This window comes from Hipposideros armiger, unplaced genomic scaffold (assembly GCF_001890085.2).
Source record: "Hipposideros armiger isolate ML-2016 unplaced genomic scaffold, ASM189008v1 scaffold_478, whole genome shotgun sequence".
In the NCBI taxonomy this organism is placed as follows: Eukaryota; Metazoa; Chordata; class Mammalia; order Chiroptera; family Hipposideridae; genus Hipposideros; species Hipposideros armiger.
In genome coordinates, this window is record NW_017731828.1 from 1,150,004 (window position 1) to 1,157,670 (window position 7,667).

At 44.6% G+C, this 7,667-nt stretch overlaps 1 protein-coding gene across 2 annotated transcripts in view; it reads left to right on the plus strand.

Annotated features, from left to right (window-relative positions):
• Window positions 1-6,919: 6,919 nt before the first annotated feature.
• The window catches only part of MGAM (maltase-glucoamylase), a 105,102-nt gene continuing 104,354 nt past the window's right edge, over window positions 6,920-7,667 (plus strand). Inside the window, exon 1 of one of the 2 annotated variants that reach the window (XM_019666787.1) lies at window positions 6,920-6,962. The gene's annotated coding sequence lies outside the window, so the exon portion shown is untranslated. The remainder of the gene's footprint in view (window positions 6,963-7,667) is intronic. The other variant, XM_019666785.1, reaches the window with a different exon arrangement.

Below are 7,667 nucleotides of genomic sequence, written 5' to 3' on the forward strand. Positions count from 1 at the left end.
TACTTTGATTGTTATGGTCTGTTGCTTCTATAACCTAGATACATACTTTATAATTAGATTAAAGAAGAGAAAAAAATTAGATAGGACATTGTTTTCAATCCTAAGTGTTTGAACACCCAGCACCCAGAGAAACTGGATACCCAAATGCAAAAGATGAATTTGGATCTTTACTTACACTAGACACAAAAATTAACTCAAAATGGATCAAAGATCTAGACCTAAGAGCTAAAACTATAACATTCTTAGAAGAAAACATAGGGAAAAGCTTCATGACATTGGATTTGGCAATGATTTAATGGATATGACACCAAAAGCACAGGTAACAAAAGGAAAACTAAACTGGACTTTATAAAAATTAAAATCTTTTGTGCCCCATAGGACACTATCAAGAGAGTGAAAAGGCAAATTGAAGAGCTACTTCTTAGCTAAAGATCGCAACTTCAAATCTCCCACAAAGAGCTTCCCCTATTGTTTGCCACCATTGAGATACATAGTGGGGACCTTATTTAATATATACAAGAATTTTGTGAGAGGAGTATTACTGCTTCATTTTTATAGAAAAGGAAATTAAGGCACAGAAAGGGTAAGAAATCTTACAGATTCATAGCATGTTGGAAGCAAAGTCAATACTCTAATCCAATCGCCCATTAGATTTCCATTGCTTTAAAAAAAAACCACACCACTGCTCCCCAGTAAGGTCACATTTATCTACGCTTCTAAGGATCCAGCAAGCCACCTCCCCCTAGTAATAAATTTAAACCAAAGTCCATATATTTCCTACATACTCCCACCCGCTCCCACCCCAGCCCACTGGGCGTTTTTTAGAACTTGTACAGAAGGACCTCCCCATCTTGGGGAAACTTTGAGTGGTCTGTCTACTAGGGAAATCACTCAATGTCTACATTTCCTGACTATAGAAGTCTGTAATTGATTCTGTCATAAAATAGGAAGTGTGACAACCACAGCTGTCCCTTCTGAAAACAGAAAGGTTGTGGTTTCCTTTTGTTGCCTGAACCCTGGGGCTTACCTTTGGTTAGATTTCTGCTTATTCTTTTCTTTGTCACAGACTCAGCCTCTTCCCTCTACAACTACAGTGCTTGCGTTTTGCTAACACCATCGGAGAACATGTGTCTCCACAGACTACTAATAAAATTCTGACATCTGCTCCACCCAAACACGGATAACTTCTGGCACCCTCCTTCAAGCAAGTTCTAACACCTGATGTGTTGTCTCATTTTTAAAAATTGTGACTGAGTGGCATGCTAATTAACCAACAAGTATGAAGCCTAAGGACATAGGGACAGAGCTTAGTTATATAATAAAAAAGCAACCTGACAATTTAACTCGATATCCATCTAAATGATATGAGTATATACATTCATTGTGGCCCATTGTAATTAGACATACGTGTAAGCATTTTACTTAGCTCACTCTAATTTCTATTAGTTTCGTAGTTCTTCCTATGGTTTAATTCTTGTTACTGAAACCACGCGGCAGCCCTTTTTTCTATGCACTGAGGAAGGCCTGTAGCTGATGTCATCTTCTGAGTATAGAGAACTTTTCTGCCTCTTCCTTGCCTTTCTTCCAGTCTGGCCGAATGAACTGCTTCCTCCCACACAATTTCCCTTTGTCCCTGGTGCCCCCTTTCTACTACATGCCCACTCCTTGCCTCCACGACCGTGTTTCCTTGAGCATCTCTCCCTGCTTTCTACTTCTTGGTCTGCTGGACCAGTCTGGGGTTGGTGTGATGCCAACCAGTACAAGGCTGTGGCGTCTTTGGGTCAGTAGGCTACACCTGGCAACAGGATCTCTCTAGAACTGAAGAGAGGAATATGTTGTGACCACTGGGGCCCAAGAGGCTATCCCAGATTCTTGAAATATACTCAACAAACATGATCAGGTAATCCGAATCCGTTAAATTGGAGATTCAGGCCAAGACCAAGAACATTCTTAGTTTGAGTCTCTCTTTATTTAGGACTTTGCAGAAGAACTGAGATTCAGTTTGCTTTGGTCATCTTGGCTATTGGGGTGTCTTCAAAGGGGTTTCCTAGTAGATTCCTGGCCTGCCCAGACCCTTCTCTATTCTCATGAACAATGCTCTTTCTGCTCCAAGCTCAGCTCTAGGCCCCTTTCTCAAGCCTGGCCTCAGTTCAGACTGAGGAGGGCCTAGGCTGTCCCACCGGGGCAGGCAGGATCTGGGGGCATGTGGACAGGGGCCTCTTGGGAACAGAGGTGAGGTCCCAGAAACTGAGTTTATCCCCCTTCTCTCTTGCTCTCTCTAAATAATGTTCACCACTGCTCAGTCTGCAGTTTCTCCCTGATAGTTTGGTCAAATGCTCTGAGGATAAAATAGACCCTGGCAATAGGCTAAACCTTATTATCAGTAAAAAAATGCTCGGTTCTATAGAAACAGACACGACTGTTCCAACTGACTTGTCTCCATAAAACCGACCCTGTCCTCTGGAGATGGCTAGTCTCCAGCCCCCCAAAGCGGAATGCAAAAGCTCATTTCCCCAAACAGGCATGGACCCCTCCTAGTAGACAGATGGATGAAAGGATCATTGACTGGATGACCTGTGTGGATCCCAAAAGAATCACCGGTGTGACTCCCACGGGGACTCAGAGTGGAAGTTTGCCTCAGTTGTGCATATGCAAGTGTATTTGTGGAGGGGCTGGTGCATTAGCCTAAGGATGCCTTAGGAAACTCCGCTAGTAACCTGTGGAAGACTGGCGCAGTAGTGTGGTGTTCGGTATTTCTTGAATTGGTCCCAATCGTCAATATTCTCTCTTGCTGTCTCCATAGGTATATTCGTTGTTCTTGTCAGACAGCCCCGACCGCTTTCTCGGCACTCCTTTCGCAGATCCAGCGGTACTTGGTGTCACATAATGCAGCATCAAATGTCTTTGTTAGGCCTATGGTCACACAGTTGAAATTCTGCTGCTGATTGGTAACACTAAATGGGAGAAGATAGCGTGGTTAAGGCCCATCCTTTCAGCCCTGCCCTTTCCTGATTCCAGTCCCCCTCTTCTGTCCCCAAATCCAGCTCTCAGCTGACCCTTTCCTGGCAACAGTCCCGTGAGCCTCTATGGACTGACAGTCTTAAGTTAATGCATTCTGTGTTTGGTCAGAAGTATCTCATGGGCCATCATCCCCTTTTTCTCCTAGAAATAATGTTTTGGTACTGAGGGTACTATGTTAACAGCAGGAGGACCAAGAGGAGGATGGAAGAGACTTCTCTTCCTTTCCTGGGCACCAGCTGGCTCTAGGAAAAATTTCGTTGGCCTTCTCCCACCTTTTTCTATTATTCAGTCCCGTTCAGTTTGCCCAGAGTCTGGTTCCATGGAACGGTCAAGTGTTTTGGAGTTGAGTGAATGTGGGATCAAATTGTGGCTCAGTCATGGTGACATTCGATATATTCCTAAGTCCTCATCCTCAATTCAACTGTCTGTTAAATGAGGATCAATAAAAGCTTTTTCTATAGCATCATTGTGAACACTGCAGGCGATGGCATGTGTGGAGTGCTTAGCAGATGCCTGGCATTTAGGAGACATTGAATATTAATTTCTTCCCTGTGGGAAGCCCAGTTCCAGGCTGGGGAGCTGACTTGCTTTCTGTCTGACTCAACATCTTCAGATGTACGCTGTCAATGTCATTTTATCCACAGTGCTATGTCCATGGAATGATACACAGGAGATAGCTCTTGGGAGTTAAAAGTCAAAGCTTTAAGGCATAGATATGTTGCTTATCATAACCTTTCTTTAGATAAAGAAGCCATATCTGGGGAACTTGTAAGAACTTGGTAATAAAATGTGATCTGTGGGTTAAAAGAGACTTATGAGATATATCCAACAAATGATATGCGTGTGGATTTGTTTGGATCCTAATCTGAACAAAATAATTTGTTGTATGAATACTCTTCTCTCTATTTAGAAATGTTTGGTGTGTCCCATAATATAAGATTTTCCAAAAGTGTGTCTCTGGGAATAGATGGGTTGAAAGAGAGGAAAGGAATAGGAAAAGGAGCCAGGTCTCAGCCTTTGTGCTACTTTAGGACAAATCCACTGAGTCTCAGGTCTCGTCTCCGAGGCAAACAAAGATCCCTAGAAAAATGTGGGATGGTCACGTACTTGCCATTGAAAATGGACTTGTCGATCCAACGCCACCTTTTCTCTGCATTCTGGTATAGTAAGCCAACAAAATACTTCTCGGCACCAGTTATGTGCTGGAGAAAATTCTAGAAATGAAAAAAACATAAACAAATCAATAGACACGTAAACNAGTTGCCGCTTCATACGGGATCTCCAGAGAGAGGACCGCATGTTGACGCAACAGTGTCTCAGTGAACACTGAAGGGAGAGAAAGCAGGGTTTGCTTCAGAATCGGCCACAGCTAGGACTAGAAAAGCTTTGTGCGTAGATCCGTTCCTTAGTTGGCAGATTCACTGATTCATTGATTCAAAAATATTCATCAATATTCATAGAAACAGCAAACAAGCATGACCAAGTTTCTGCTTGCATGGAGCTTACATTGTAAAGTGGGAGACAGAAAATAAACAGAAAGTAAGCATATAATTTGAGGTGAGGAGAGCTGAGAAGATAACAGACCTTGCTGAGGTGACAGAGAATAAAGGGTGGTGCGTTGCTTTTCTAGAGAAAGACGGTGAGGAAAGGCTCCCTGAGCTCAGGCCAGACATCTGGACGGAAATGAACGCTGATCCCAGAGATCTGCAAGGGCTCATTCCTGGGGTCTATTTTATATTTCGTGACAGCTGAGTCTTTAGTTTTTCATGTGATTTTTTTGGGACATAGAAAACCTTGTTGTCAAAGGAACATTGGCTGTGGGCGGACTCGCCTCACTTCCTGTTAGACTGAGACCATGGCTGTGTGGGGCTTGGGCTGGACCCTGAGCTCACATTTGGTGGCGTTGATGCCTGGCTAGATCTAGGGTTTGGAGCTCTTGTGAAGGCGAAGGCAGGGGACGTTGAAATTGGACCTTTAGCCTCTCGTTTGCCAGTCCCAGCATGAGGCTGATGTGGGGCAGGTGAGGCTGAAGGTGGAAGTTCCCCCCAGGCTCCTCTAAGGCCCTCCCCCTCTGTGTCTGGGGACTACAGGGATTAGGATCTGGGAGAGAGGGGCCCTCATTGACCAAACCCAGGTACTGGTTAGTCGGCCTCCTAGGAGAAGGCACATTTACTGGGGAGAAGAGCAAGGCAGACCCCTCCTTTCAAGAATAAGGAGGAAGAAAGTAGTAATTCACTCAGGGAACTAGCTGACCAGTAGACTGGAAAAGACTCGGTCCTTGCCCTCAAGATCTTACAGAAAGTCCTCAAAGAGTTCCCCACACCCACTCCCACCAGTGATCCCAGCGATGACAGAGGTAAAGGAAAAGCTTTACAATGAACGTAGTGCAGATGGCCTCTGGGTCCTGAGGATACAGAGTAAACACATAGCCAGGTCTGGGTAGGACAGGGCAGGAACACTTTCCTATAGGATGTGATGCTGGAGCAGGCCTCACAAGGACAGAACGTACCTGGTGGGCCAGGTCATTTGGGGCATCGCAGGTGTGAGGGAGGTGGTGGTGTACAGGAGTGCATCGTAGCCAGGGAGGCAGCCTGAGGGGCTGATGGGAGCACGGTGGGAGCAGCATGACCTGGGGAGTGACACGTGCACGTGGCGTGTGCCGGGCAGGGGGCTGTCTTGCCTGGGGGATGGCATGGGTGACCATATGGAGGAGACATTAGAACATGAACCCTTCCTAGTCATGTCGTGGAACCTATGAACAAGTGGGGACTCTTTTCCGTCTACGTGGAACTGTCCCTACCCCTTTTGAGATCAGAAGCAGTGTTATCTCCTTTTGCTCTCTAGCTCTCCCAAGCCACAAGCCTCTGGTGCTTCTCCCTGCCTTTCTCACATTCTTCAGTCCTTTCAAGGCCCGTGACAGCCCACCCTCTGCGACAGCCCACCCTCTGCGACAGCCCACCTTCTGCTTCCTGCCCCCTCATTTGTTCTTCATTTCCTGTCCACTTTCTCTCCCGATTCCTCTTTGTCGCTCTCTTTAGTGGCTCCACTTCCCCAGTGCATTTCTTAGTTCTCCTTTTCAGGCCCGCTCACAAACCCCAGGTTTACCGTGCCGTTATCCAGCTTTGCACAGACCTGTCCCCAAGCCTTATTTCCAGTGTTTCCCAACCTCGCCCTTCCCCCTAATTTGCCCCACTCTGTTTCCATTGCTTATGTCATAAGCACAATTTTATCCCCTACAGGATTTTTGTAATAACAAAATACTGGTCGCTGAGTGGAATATCAATAAATGACTGGTTAAATGAATTATTTTTTATCTCTACAATGAAATATTATGCAACTGTAAAAAGAATAAAGAAGCTCTTTCTTCAATGATTAGAAATCATCTCCAAGCCATGTTGTTCAGTGAGAAAAACAAAGCACATTGAATTGAGTGTTCAACCTTTTGTGTAAGGAAGGAATAGAAATGAATAGGTTCTTGGAACTGTGGCGAAATGATGTCTAATAAAACCAATTTGACCATAAGCTAATTGATATAAGCAAGAGTTAAGTTCCTATGGCAGCGTTATAACAAAATGACATTGAAAAAAATAATATTATTCAATGACCTGCTACATATTTATATTTGCTTGTATTTGCTGTGGGCAGCATCGTGAGAAACTAATAGGTGGTTACCTGTAGGATTGTGGTAGGGGAATGGACAGGTACCATGGGGAAGGGAGCAAGACTGTTCACTGTATGCCCTTTAATATTTTTTGTTATTTGTGTAACCGTGTGTACGCATTGCCTGTAAAAAATAATTGCATTTCTTTTGTGTCTTAGGGATGTAGTAATCCCACCTCCCACCCTTTTAATTGTTTGTGTATTTATGTATCTATTTCTTCTCTTTTACAGGAATACCTGCTTATTTACATACATATATTTCTCTGCACGAAAGATGTTTGGTAAGTGGAGCCTTCTGTTACATCAAAATATTTTGGGAAGTATGTTTAGGGCTCAATAGAGCTGGGAGCTTAGGGAGAATATTGCTGTGGCACAGAGACAGGCAGTGACTTGCCCAAGTTATCTTGTTAGTAGGTAGGGGACTTTGGAGTTCACCCTCTAAGCACTGTGCTGAGTAGCCTACCCTGCTAAACTGAGCGATGTTAATTGCACCTGATCTGAGCTCCTTGTTCCTTCTTGTATCAGTAGGATAGTCTAGGTTATGTTGTGATAACAAACAACTTCAGATGTCTTTGTTGGTCACAATAGCAAATGTTTATTCTGCTCCCATTGTTTGTCTACTGTGGGTCAGTTGTGTCTCTGCTCTTTCATATCTTCGTTTAGTCCCAGCTAATGGGGCGGCCTCTAACTGGGATACTGGGGAATGGGTATGGTACATTGTGGTCAGAGTTCATTGGCCAAAGCAAGTGTCAAGGTCAAGCCTGCTGTCAGCAGGATAGGAAAGGATTCTCCTCCTGCCAGGAGGGGCAGTGATTTAGTGAACAATAATATCATCTACCACAATGCCGAACTTCAATCCGGAAGTATAAGATTATGTGTGTTTAAAAAAAGGGTAGGGCCGGCCGAGTGGCGCGATGGTTAAGAGCTGGCTTGGGACGCCAGAGGGCCCCGGTTCGGATCCCACATATGAAGGCCAGTGACACTGC